The sequence below is a fragment of the Rhinopithecus roxellana genome, unplaced genomic scaffold (genome assembly GCF_007565055.1).
Source record: "Rhinopithecus roxellana isolate Shanxi Qingling unplaced genomic scaffold, ASM756505v1 contig2858, whole genome shotgun sequence".
NCBI classification, from domain to species: Eukaryota; Metazoa; Chordata; class Mammalia; order Primates; family Cercopithecidae; genus Rhinopithecus; species Rhinopithecus roxellana.
The window spans coordinates 274,271-288,026 of record NW_022142251.1 but is presented as its reverse complement, the minus strand read 5'-3'; the positions used below and the strand labels follow the sequence as shown (position 1 = coordinate 288,026).

The 13,756-nt window shown below is 41.1% G+C and overlaps 1 protein-coding gene and 1 non-coding gene across 5 annotated transcripts in view; both read right to left on the bottom strand.

Moving 5' to 3' along the window:
- Window positions 1-9,149: 9,149 nt before the first annotated feature.
- PRKX (protein kinase X-linked) overlaps window positions 9,150-13,756 on the bottom strand; it is a 118,249-nt gene continuing 113,642 nt past the window's right edge. For all 4 annotated transcript variants that reach the window (XR_004055926.1, XR_004055927.1, XR_004055928.1 and 1 more), the window contains one exon: window positions 9,150-13,586. The gene's annotated coding sequence lies outside the window, so the exon portion shown is untranslated. The remainder of the gene's footprint in view (window positions 13,587-13,756) is intronic.
- On the bottom strand, window positions 11,915-12,021 carry LOC115895824. The gene has a single exon (XR_004055929.1). It is a non-coding gene; the product is annotated as a U6 spliceosomal RNA (small nuclear RNA).

Sequence of the window (13,756 nt, the reverse complement as noted above, 5' to 3'; positions counted from 1 at the left end):
TAGTGGTAGAGAGTGTTGGTTGGAATCAAGTTGAAATTTTAAATAAAGTGCTGGAGGAATTGAGAAGATATTTGAGCAAAGAGTTGAAGATGGCAAACGTGAAAGCTATGCTGGTATCTAGAAGAGAGAAAAGGGCCAGTGGAAAGGCCCCATGGGAGGAACTTATGGGCTATGTTCTAAATCAGCAGAGTCCAGGCATCAGGAGCGGATGCCCTGGAAAGAGACTCAGGGACATTATTGACAGCAGACCGTGGAGACCTTTCTATACTGTTGCTATGATATTATTTTGCTTTCTGAGTGCAACAGAGAGCTACTGGAGGTTTCTGATCAGAAAGGGAGACCACAGGAATAATTACTGCCCCTATTTGAAGAATGGATCCATTAATACAGAGAACAGCTAAGAAACATGTCCACCACGATGGCCCCAGTGAGAAGCAGAGCCTGACCCAGGTCTCTGACTCATAGTTCAAGGCACGTTCAAGCACCCTAGATTCTTACTTACAATTCACTACACTGCTCATAGAAATATTTTCCATTTGGTAAAAGATCAAAAGTTGACTTGGTGACATTGAGTAGAAATTCTGAGACGAATTCAGAGAAAGGAAAGGTGATCCATCAAAAAAAAAAAAAAAAAAAAAAAAATCCTTCAAATGCCCACTGCAAGAATGAAGATTCCAGAGAGATCTTTATACCTCTTTTCTATTTCTCAGTGCACTGGCACCTCTTTGTTGATCTTGGCAGCCATCTGGTTGGATAAACTTGTCTGCAGTTTTTCTACCCGGTGGCTCTAATCCAAGTAAAACACTGCAAGAGCTCATATTCTTGGCTTGGCATGTGGGCATGATATGTCATAAATTTCAAAATTCGAGGATGACCCTGTTGATCCAGATCTTGTTTGGCATGAAGATTAATCTTGCTGTGAAAGCTTAAAGGAAGATCACCATTTGAGTCTTGGTTCTTTCTGTTTTGCTGTGTGGATGGCTCCCAAATGGTCCCCAATCTTATTTTTCTAAGTAGTGGTTTTTAAACCAGGGGAGATTTTACTTCCCAGGGGCTTTTGGCAATGTCTGGAGACATTTTTAGTTGTCACCACAGGAGTGGGGGCCAAAGGGGGATACTGGTATCTAGGGAGTAGAGGCCAAAGATGTCTACCAACATCCTATAATGCATAGAATGGCACCAACCACAGAGAATCACCCAGCCTCAGATGTCAGTAGTGCTCAGTTAGAGAAACTCAGGGCTTTTGCGTGAGAAACTCTATCTAACAATGTATCATCTATCCCTATCAACCTATTATCTATCATCTGTCTATTCATCTATATCTATCTATCTATCTATCTATCTACCTACCTATCCATCCATCCATCCATCCATCCACCCACATCTACATATAACTTCTGGGCTCAAGCAATCTTCCTACCTCAGCCTCCTGAGTAGTTACGACTACAGGCATGCACCACAACGTCCAGCTAAGTTTTTCATTTTCTGTAGAGACAGGGTCTTACTAGATTGCCTAGCTCAAGCTTCATAAATTGTAATAGAATTTTGAAGCCCATATAACAATGAACAAAGTAGATATTGATAGAGAACTCTATACATGATTAAGTGGTTTTATTTCTAGGATGTTTAAGACTTATTTTCACTGTCACAAATGTTATAACATTTACAATATGAAACATGACAATACTTACATCTTATAATATTAAAATTTTTAAAAATAATTAAACCATTTAAAGTATTGACTAATTCAAATTTGAAAGGCTAACCAAAGCCCTCAAAAAGATACACATTTTTAAAAACTGAGCCATCAAAATTCATTCCGCCTGTCTAGAAAGAGTACATCTTATTACTATCTTTGGAGCCTAGAATGAGGATGATCTGTCATTACTTAAAGAACACATTTAAAGAACAGAAAACTAAGCTAAACTTCAGTGAAGATAAAAGGATGGAAAATGTTAGGCCAAATCAGGTCAAGAGTAAGAAAATAAAGGTATGGGATCAAGATGTAGGCAAATGGTTAAAATGGTGGGTTCTCCTACATTTTCTGTGAACCCTGAAGAAGTCAGTGCTTCAAGGTGGATCCCAAGTCACTCAATGGGACTAAATTCAAAACAGGGTCAAGTGGCCATTTGCTGACAAGAGCTCACACATGTGCTCAAACATTCTTACAACTTTGAGACTTTCACAACTGTCGATTCCTATTCATGCAGCCTGAATCAATCAATAGACTGTGATCTGTGTCAACCAATCAGAATTCAACAAGCATCAACTAGTCAGAACTCAGTAAGTGTCAACCAGTTAGAACCTAATAAGTGTCAGTCAGAGCTCATCAGGTGTTGACCCATCAGAACTCAACAAGTGTTGAGTCATCAGAACCCAAGTGCCAAACTCATCAGAACTCAGCAAGTGCCCACCAGTCAGAACCCAGTAAGTGTCAACCCATCAGAACTCATCAAGTGTTCACCTATCAGAACTCAATAAGCATCAGCCCATGAGAGTCCAACAAGTGTCAAACAGTCAGAACTCAATGAGCATCAACCAGTTAGATAGAACCCAATGAATGCCAACCCATCAGAACTCAACAAGCACCAACTAATCAGAACTCAACAAGCACCAACTAATCAGAACTCAACAAGTGTCAACCAGTCAGAATTCAACAAGCACAAACCCATCAGGACCCAACAAGTGTCAACCAGTCTGAACTCAACAAGCACCAACCCCTCAGAACCCAATGAGTGTCAACCAGTCAGAAGCCAACAAGCATTAACCAGTCAGAACTCAATAAGCATCAACCAGTCAGAACTTAACAAGCATCAAACAGTCAGAAGCCAACAAGCATCAATCCATCAAACCCAAAAAGCAGCAACCAGTCAGAACTCAACAAGTGTCAATCAATCAGAACCCAACAAATGTCAACCCATGAGAACTCAACAAACATAAAACCATGAGATCCCAAGTGTCAACCGGTCAGAACCCAACAAATGTCAACCCATGAGAATTCAACAAACATCAACCCATGAGATCCCAAGTGTCAACCAGTCAGAACCCAACAAGCATCAAGCAATCAGAACTAAACAAGTTTGCATTCCTCAGTTGCCTAGCAGACCAGTGGGAACCTTGGGCAGGAACTCTATTTAAAAAGAAAGAAAAAAAAAGACAAGACAAGACAAGACAAGACAAGAAAAAGAAAGAAAGAAGGAAGGAAGAAAGGAAGGAAGGAAGGAAGGAGGGAGGGAGGGAGGGAGGGAGGGGGAGGGAGGGAGGGAGGGAGGGAGGGAGGAAGGAAGGAAGGAAGGAAGGAAGGAAGGAAGGAAGGAAGGAAGGAAGGAAGGAAGGAAGGAAGGAAGGAAAGAAAGAAAGAAAGAAAGAAAGAAAAAATCCTCTTTGTTCTCCAGAACTGTCTCTCTCTAGTTTGCAAACTATTCGCTGGAATAGTTTGTCTCATCATTTTTAAAAGAAAACCCTTTTCAGTACATTTTGTTGACACTTTGTTACTGAGACAAGATGAATTCATAAGCCCACAAGAACTAAAACTCTGATAAGAAATAGTTAAGAGTTAGACACATGCAATTCCACCACCATTTCTTTCTCCTTGGAAAAGAGAACACAAAAACCTATCCAGAACTCCAACGTCCACCCAGATCTTCCATGAGAGTTGGCAGTCTCTCAAATGGACTGGTTACAGAGTCATCGGCCGCCAGAAGCTGACACAGATATTCCACTGCCGTTAGGAAAAGAGAATCCATCCAACTGGCATCGCAAACTAGCTCATAAAAAGTAATGGCAACCTGTAATATCAACGGCACCTTGGGCCCAGCAGTCGCTTTTTTTTTTTTTTTTTTTTTAAACAAAAAACAAACAAAAAAAAACCCAAGAAGCTGGACCAACTAGTTGTCAATGTACAAATTTACAAAGTCTAGAAACAGGGGCTGGAGAAAAGAAAATCATACTCACGTAATGCCAGAATACTATTATTCTAATAAATGTACTGCAAAATGCACACCTTAGCCAGAAAGCTGCTGTGTGCCATATTAAACAATGGAAATAAAATGGTTTTGAGTTTTTAATTCACAGATGTCATGAGAAAGCAAGCAACAAGTTTTCTCTCAAGACTAGCTGGCATTTGCTCCCTTGTGAAATCACCAATATTGAGTCCCGTTTTAATGTGGAAAAGCAAAGAGATACGGAGTGCAGAGTAGTCACTTTTTTTAATAGAAAAGTGCTTTTCAAACACTAAGCAAGACCCAAGAAAGGGCTATGGATTCAGTTTTGCAGGTCTCTACTCGTATTAAAAATAATTTGAAATAAAACAGTGCTCTATGTAACCATGATTAATAAATTCATATTTGATAACCCTGTTTCTACACTATTAATATTGTAAAGTTTGGACTGTCTTGTTCAACTTTAGTTTTAGGGCCGTGTGTGCATTTGCACGTATGTGAGTCCGGGTGGTTCTGTAAAATATGCACAACATATTTCTCATTGTGGCCACGGTAAAGGTATGAAAAACATTAGCTTGGAGAATCTCTTGTTAAGCACTCATTATTTTAAAGATTATATTCTTGACAGAAGCAGAAGTTTCCCGTGTTGGATTGTTACCAGATACTTTTCTTAGAAAAAAGGTAGAGTGGGGTTGGGTGGGAAACAGAAAAAACCCAAGACAAAAGAAAAGGCATCTAAACATCTGTCCACAATGCAATGGATCCTTCTACTGTATCCTGTACTGACTACTGCAGCTGACTTGCACAAATAATGAACGATGTACCTTCTCCAGGGCCAGCTTTTTCCAGCTCTAGATGTTCAGGCATTCTGGTCATTATTCATCAGTTCAATTAAAAACAAGCCCAGTGTAAAATAACGGCAAGAACTCTGAACTCTGTAGACCAAATTACCTTTCTTCATTCCCCACTTACTGGAATGACATCATTTTTTAAACTTTGCCTTTTGTAGATTTTTTTTTTTTCATTTTTCCAAGGCACTCATTTTAAAATGGCCTCCGCACAATTCCTGATTCATTATGAATTGTTTTTCAGCCAGTGGGTTTCCGAGACATTGCCCCCGTGGGGATTTGAAAAGCTGAGTTTGCAGCCGGCTCAAAGCCAAACATTTGTAACCAGATACGAAAGCGTGAATCTATTCTCCGTGATGTCCTTGAGAACTAAAAATGTTTCAGATGAAAGTTAAGACCCAGGTGTGCAGGCCTGTGTCTTCTCTGATTTTTGGAGTAGGGGGTGGTTGATGGTGGCTCCCAGGGACTGAGAAGAGGGGACAATGGGGACTTGCTGTTTAATGGGTGTAAAGTTTCAGTCATGCAAAGTAAATTTCTGGAGATCTGCTGGACAAGACAGAGCTCATGGTGAACAGTGTGGATCAGACATGTAAAAATTTAACAGGCTAGATCTCATGTTGTGGTTTTTATCAGAATTTTAAAAATTGAATTGTAGCTTTACATGTGTAGAAAATGGTCTCTTTCATGGACTTCTCAAAGGCAGCTTGCCTAGTAAAATAAATTTGCAAGGCCAGACATGGTGGCTCGTGAGAGCCTGTAATCCCAACACTTTGGGAGGCTGAGGCAGAAAGATCACTCAAGCCCAGGAGTTTGAGACCAACCTGGGCAACATAGCAAGATCCTGTCTCTACAGAAAAATGTAAAAATTAGTTAGGCATGGTGGGGGTGCATCTGTAGTCCCAGCTACTTTGGAGGTTGAGGTGGGAGGACGGCTTGAGCCTGGGAGGTCAAGGCTGCAGTGAGCTGTGATCGTGCCATTGCACTCCAGCCTTGACAACAGAATGAGACCCTGTCTCAACAAAAATAATATAATACAATAAATTTGCAACAGATGAATGGATAAAGAAAATACGGCAGCATATATATGCCATGGAATACCATTCAGCCACTAATAAAGAATGAAATCCTGTCATTCTTATCAACATGGATGAAACTGGAGGACATTATGTTATGAGAAATAAGCAGAACTGGAAAGGCAAATATCACAGGTTCTCACTCACGTGGGAGCTCAAAGTAGCTCTTACAGAAATAAAAAGTAAAACACAGGATACTAGAGGCTGGGAAGGGCGGGGGGACGAGGGGATAGAAAGAGGTTGCTTTTTTTTGAGACGGAATCTCATTCTGTCGCCCAGGTGGGAGTGCAATGGAGCAATCTCGGCTCACTGCAACCTCCGCCTCCCAGGTTCAAGCAATCCTCCTGCCTCAGCCTCCTGAGCAGCTGGGATTACAGGCGTGTGCCACCATTCCCAGCTAATTTTCGTATTTTTAGTAGAGACAAGGTTTCACCATGTTGGTCAAGCTGCTCTCGAACTTTTGATCTCATGATCCACCTGCCTCAGCCTCCTAAAGTGCTGGGATTACAGGCATGAGCCACCCTGCCCGGCCGAGATTTCTTAAAGGATACAAAGTTACAGTTAGACAGGAGGAATACCTTCTGGTGTTCTATAGCCCTGTAGAATAACTATAGTTAACAATAATATACAGTTCCAAATCTAGGAGGATATTAAATGTTCCCAACACAAAGAAATGATGCCTGATTGAGATGCCTGACGGATTTGCTAATTACCATGATCTGATCACTGTACATTATGTTTACTCTAACACTGGTATGTACCCCAAAAATATGTACAAGTATTATTTGTCAATAAAAATGTAAATTAAAAATCTTTTTAAAAAATTTGATCCACAGAAGGGTTGATGGACTAGTTTTAGTACATCATGGTTTTTTGCCTTATAACAAAACATCGAATTTCCAGTTCCCTCATCAATACACTCACGGTAGGTCTTCAGCATTTGATGGTTTTAACTCGCATCCAATATTTTTATCGGAAAATACAGAATGCTGTTCTTTGTTTAATAAACGTCTAAGTATGTATTATTATATATAATAAATATGTAATATATAAATTTGATATATACTAAACATATATTATAAATTACATTATATATACATTATATACATATAGTATACATATATACACTATATTATATAGTATACATATTATGTATAATAAAGTGTATATATTACATGCATAGATTCATATGCAGCACTTTAATATACAGTACTTTAACATATGTATATTTTGTATGTTAATGTAACATTCATATATTGTATATATTAAATATACATATATTGCATAAATACAATATAACAAATTATATTAATGCATTTAATATATTACATTAATTTTATAATATGTATACATACATTTGTATATGTACATATTATATTCATATATTTATTCTATGTTATGCTTATGTAACACATATTTATTATTGAAGTGTTGTTTAGCACCTTAGTGTGAGCAGCAGCAGATGCAATGGAAACCTTAGCTCTGTGAGTTTGTTTTCTGCTGAGTTCTTGTGTCAACAGCTTTGTCTTTTAGCAGTGGTTAGAGTGGGCCGGTGTCCCATGCGTTGCAGTATTTTAAGAATTGAAGGATAACTTTGTTGCACACACATGTAACAATGCATCTCACTGCCCACATAAAACGGGTGCTCCCCAAACTGTAGTTCCTCACACCCACTGTCCCAGTGCTTTGCGGGGCCAAGGTGGGAGGATCGCTTGAGGCCAGGAGTTTGAGATCAGCCTGGGCAACATATGGAGACCTCATCTCTACAAAATAAAAATACAAAATAAATTAATTGGGTGTGGTGGTGCACACCTGTAGTCCCAGCTACTGAGGAGGCTGAGGTGGGAGGATCGCTTGAGAGAAGGAGTTCGAGGCTGCAGTGAGCTGCGATTGCACCAGGGTACTCCAGCCTGGGCAACAGAGGGAGACTCTGTCGCAAAACAAAACAAAACACTCCCGCAATTCCTGTCTGCAAGCGATACCCGAGACAGCCTCTTGTTAAGATGACAGGGGTCCACCTAACTATGATTTTCCTTCACACCCTCGGAAGAAGGTTATCTGGTCCTTTCAACAAGTCTACAAGATGAGCCTGACTTCTAGGAAAGTCAGAGAGCTCCGACAGGGTGTGGCTAAATATTCATACATATCTATGACACATAATTGACACAACCCTGGACAATCTCTAGCAATCTTACCTCAAAGTAAAAAGCATGTTTGTTGTGCCAAGGGGGCTTCAAGACTCCTCCCCCAGCCTTCCAACAAACACACAAACACATATTCTTTCCAAATTAGACTGGCACTCACCAAGAGCCTGTGCTACAGAAACTCCCGAGTGCTCCCTCCCAGAAGATGCAGAACCAGACCCTGAACAGCCATACCAGCCCATGGGAAGACTCCCTTCCCCAGGGAGTTCCAAGATGGGAACAGGGACAGCTTGGTCATAAGTAAACAGGCTTGTGTTTGACCCTTAACTAGGTGTCACAGTTCAGCCTCTGCTAATAGCAAGTGCTATGTGAGTGTCAAAAATTACAAATCAATTGATTTTACAGTGTACAAAGGCAGGCTGTTTTTAGCAAGCTACGAATGTCACTCAGAAACCTGGGTGTCAAATATGTGAGTAATAAGAGGAAGCAATAAAATATTTTATTCATTCACGATGATGAGGGCAGCATATTTTTAACAGCCTGTAAAGCCAGTCTGCAAAGTCAACATCGCACGCTACAACAGGAATGAGCAAACGCTGGCCTTCGGGCTAAATCCGGCCCTCTGATTATTTTTGTCAATAAAACTGTTGGAGCACAGCCATGCCCGCTTGTTTACATATTGTCTATGGGGCTTTTTCTTGTTTTTTTAAGAGTCAGGTTCTTGTTCTGTCACCCAGGCTGGAGGGCATTGGTATAATTATAGCTCAAAGCAGGCTCAAACCCCTGGGCTCAAGTGACCCTCCCACCTCAGCCTCCTGAGCAATCTCAGGCTCATGCTACCACTCCTGACAAATTTTCTAATTTTTGTAGAGATGGGGTCTTGCTACGTTGCCCAGGCTGGTCTCAAACTCCTGGGCTCAAGCGATCCTCCTGCCTTGGCCTCCCAAAGCACTGGAATTACAGGCACGCACCTCCGTACCTAATTATAGCAGCTTTTTTGCACTCTGTGCAACAGAGACTGTGTGTCCTGCAATGCGGAAAATATCTGCCATGTGGCCCCTACAGATAATTGCCCATCCTTGGATTAGACCAGAGGAGAAAAGCCACAGCTTGTTTGGAGACAGAAGCAGACGAGACTCAGACTTCTGAAAAGATAAAAAGTTTTATTAAACAAACCTGGAATCAACAGTATTATTACATAAATTAGACAGCAGTAAAATTTTCCTAGGGCATATGTGCAAATCACAGTGATTTCCATTGTGCAACAGACAGGATTAAAAATAGGCACTCCCCTCCCCGACCCCCCATGAGAAGGTGGGGTCACCCCGCGGGGTTCCCAGTTCTGGCTCGCCAAGGGGTGCACAAACCTGCAAAGGCACTCTGCCTGTGTGCGCGGCATCCGGCGGCAGTCACGGGGGCCCCAGAAGCATGGTGGCAACATAGTGAGGCTGCCCAATGTTCAGCGCAAAACAAGAATTCAGCTACAACAGCTGAGCAGAGCTCAACAGCCATCTCACAGGATAAGGACTGTGGAACGGCTTCAAATCCCATCCGCTAAAACACAATTGTAATGCCTTTTCCATACAAAACAGACGTGTCCACCACGGAAGATCAAACTAAGCCTCAACAGAACTTCCCAACACACAGTAATTTACAGAGAACCTGACAGGGCATTCCCCTGTTATTAGGAAGGACTCTTCTGCGGGGTGCAAGGCCATAAGGTTTGCAAAGCAAACTTGATTATGAAAAGGCTTGGTGAAAATATAGACCGCCCACCTTCACCAAGACACACACCCCCTCCACCAAGAAACTATCGAAATGCATTAAGACACCTGTTCATGTGCTTTTCTTCTTGCTTTTGTTAAGTGAATCCCATCCCTTTAAGTTAGACTAATTAGAAGGCCTTCTTGCCTCCGTCAGCAAGAGAAAAAAACAGTGCATACGACTCATCCAATGTGTGTAAAATGCATGCTAGGTAGATTGAAGGAAAAATGAGAGGAACCCGGGCACCCCATTTCAAATCTCTACAACTGGAGAAATCAAAGGCTGCAAGGACTGTGCAGACCTGATGCAAAGTTAACTGGCTACAAAAGTAAAACCCAAGCCAGTGCTGTCTTGCACTCTGTTCACTCAGTAGGTGGAGCCATGAATGACTATGACATTCTGGTGTGGTATTTGTGCAGCCTGAGGTGCACCCTGGCTACAGAGTTGAGCCTTGGGGTCTTTAACAGTATTAAGCCATAGTTTCACAGTTACAATGGTCCAAAGAACTAGAGGCCACGTAGGTCAAACACAGAAATGGCGAACACATCACAAACCACTCAACTGTTTGGTTCCACCAGTGATTTTTTTTAATGAGCAGTGATTTCAAATGATTTGGTGTTTTTGTTCTTGTGTTTGCTTTTTCTTCAAAGCAAACAAATGATTTGGTCTTTAAGTGTGGACAGAAAGAAACAAAACGCTGAATGAGAAATTCACTAACAAGTGACTGTGCAGTTGTTTGATGGGCATGGAGAGGGGAGTGGGGCTGAACAGCATTGTGAGGGGACGAAGCGCGCAATCTTACCCCACTGCTGGGGGATTTCTGCTTCTTATTCTATCATGCTGACAGCAAATAGAATTTGCCCATCACTGGCTATAGATACGTTTAGGCTAAGCAGCATTTAGACTTCTGTTGCAAAGGAATTAGAAGAATTCAGTAGATACAGTGTATACTATTCGGTTGTGATTTTATTTCCTTCCTGGCTTTATCAATGCCTATGAAAGCAGGCTGGTGGCATTTCCCTTCAGAAAAACAAGACTTGCCCCAATATACTTCTTGTTGTAACATATCCATTTCCTAAAGATATTCTCTTATAGTATTCCAATTTAAGAAAATACTGCCAACTCATAAAATTACATGAAGTAAATTTGTAATGTTTTTCTGATACAAATTTTGTGATTATTGTAATGAATTTTCCTCCACATTTTGCACGGTGATTGTTTCACATGATCATCTATGAGAAAATTTTGGAATGACCACCCAGGTCAACTATTTTTTTTCTTTTTTTTGAGATGGAGTCTCGCTCTGTCGCCCAGGCTAGAGGGCAGTGGCACAATCTCGGTTCACTGCAGCGTCGCCTCCCGGGTTCAAGCCATTCTCCTGCTTCAGCCTCCCAAGTAGCCAAGATTACAGGCACCCCCACACCTAATTTCTGTATTTTAGTAGAGACAGGGGTTTCGCCATGTTGGCCAGGCTGGTCTCGAACTCCTGACCTCAGGTGATCCGCCCACCTCAGCCTCCCAAAGTGCTGGGATTCCAGGCGTGAGCCACCATGCCTGGCCAGGTAAACTATTTTAAAATTATACATAGTGATTGTTCCATGTTTATAGCTCATGTTGATTAAATTAACCTCTGCCTGACATTGGGCCATTTAAACTATGACCCCGCCATGGGCAGTTACCAGGCAGCCCGTGTCACTTCAAACGCTGAAATGTGCGCGCCGGTCAAAAGTGGCTTTCACACCATCACACGTTCTTGGAATTGCTTCTAATTTCTCATTTGTTCTGCATGGCTAGAGGCTGCTAACAATGTCCGTAAAGAACGAGGTCATCAATGTGCTTGCATATTTCATTTTCCTGCATATCAGTTCACAATTAAGGCATTTCAGGCTTTCCTGATACTAATTTTCATCTGAGTATGAAATCCTGGATAATAAAACAGACAACCTAAAAATAGGCATATGGACTCATGGGTCTATGTACTTTTTAAAATGTGCTCAAGGGTTTCATTTACGGTTTTATTAATAATTTTTAAAGTAGAATGTTCAATAATATTACTGATTTATTTGTATAGTCAGCAAACATGAGACCTAATGCTTTTCCTTCTAGCTCCACATCTCAGTGCACAGTGTAACCTTTTTAAAAAAAAGAATTTGGAATGCTGCATGAATATACGGATCTTCCTTGCAAAGGGAGCCATGCTAATCTCCTCTGTGTCATTCCAATTTTAGTATACCTGCTGCCGAGGTCAGCACCAGTTTCACCTTTTCACATTCACGGTAAAACTGATGGGAAACTGCATGCTAAATGTTGAGACAATGATGGCCCTCAACTGTTAATCCCAACAAGATGGTGAGTGAGACGCACAGGCTGAAAATACAGTTGTCTAAAACATTTCCACATTTCACCATCTGAACATCATTTTCCACTGACTGATTAATTGTAAAGAGTTTATTCTACTGAACCTACTAATTATTCTCACCTACTGAGTTGACCTCCACATGAAGAAAAGGTCATTGATGAAAAAGGGCAGCTGTGTTCTGTTTCTGCAATTTCACTGTGTTTTAACATTTTTTTTTTCTTTTTATAGAGATGAGGACTCGCTATGCTGCCCAGGCCGGTCTCGAACTCCTAGGCTCAAGCGATCTTCCTGCCTCAGCTTCCCAAAGTCCCAGGTTTACAGGAGTGCGTCACTGTACCCAGCTTCACTGTCTTTTAAAGCCTTAAGGTGGACGTTCTCTTCATTCCACCTTCGAAAGCACAAAGCCATTGCCTTTTTTTTTCTTCTTTTTTTTTTCCTGGACAGGGTCTCACTCTGTCACCGAGGCTGGAGTGCAGTGGTGTGATCTCGGATCACTGCAGCCTGGACCCCCCTGGATTCAAGTGATCCTCTCATCTCAGCCTCCTGAGTAGCTGAGACTACATTCACGTGCCACCATGCCCGGCTAATTTTTTTGTATTTTGTAGACATGAGGTCTCACCATGTTTCCCAGACTGGTCTCCAACTCCTGGGCTCAAGCAATCCACCCACCTCAGCCTCCCAAAGTGCTGGGACTACAGGAACAAGCCACTGCACCCAGCTCAGATGAAATTGTTGAATGTGTCACAGAAGGTTGTTTTAAATACAGTACATTCCTCCAACAACTTCAATGTCATTGTAGATTCCTGGAATAAAGTCGCTCCCATATCTTCTTCTCTTTGTTTCTTCTTTTAAAATCTCAAGTTACCAGGTAGGAAGCACTAAAGATACTGAAGGGAGATCTCCCCATGATATTTTCTTCCCCCAAACTATAAAATACATGTGAGATGATTTTTTTTAATGCATGCAACATACCCTTCAGATGTTGTCCCCGAGAAGAGATTTTTGAAAAAACAAATTGAAAAATAAAAATTATAGGCTCTGTGAAGTATGAACATTTACATCACTGCACAATTTCTGTGCATCTACCATAATGACTTCTATATATACACACAGGCATACACACACACACACAACAATTTGTGGTTATAATCGAACAAGTCCAGTTCAAACTTATAAACTTAAGTCTATGAGAAAAACCGAGACATCACAGTAGGCACACAACACTAAAGGATAAGATAAAATCTACAACCAAACAATTTTCAAAACCTTCCTACAGTGTGGAATTCCAGTTGCTTAAATAATGCCAGTTCCATTAATTTCAACTGTGCTCTGATCTATTTCTATACACACAGGTACACAGAAAAGTGGAAATGTCCTTATGCCGTGAAGAAGACATTTTACTTCTGGTCTGCTTAGGTGCAGTTCTTTGTTCCAGGCTGATTCCAATCTTCCTGTTTCTAGCATGAAATAGGATGAAAGATTTTGTGAGTTTCTCAGTAACTGGATGAATTTCGTAATCATGATCATCTCAATGATAACACAAAGGTTTCCTTTTCCTAAGTGATAACAAAGAAAACTTCCCTTTGTAATTCTTTTTGCAAGGATCCATAAGCCTGAATTCTAAAAG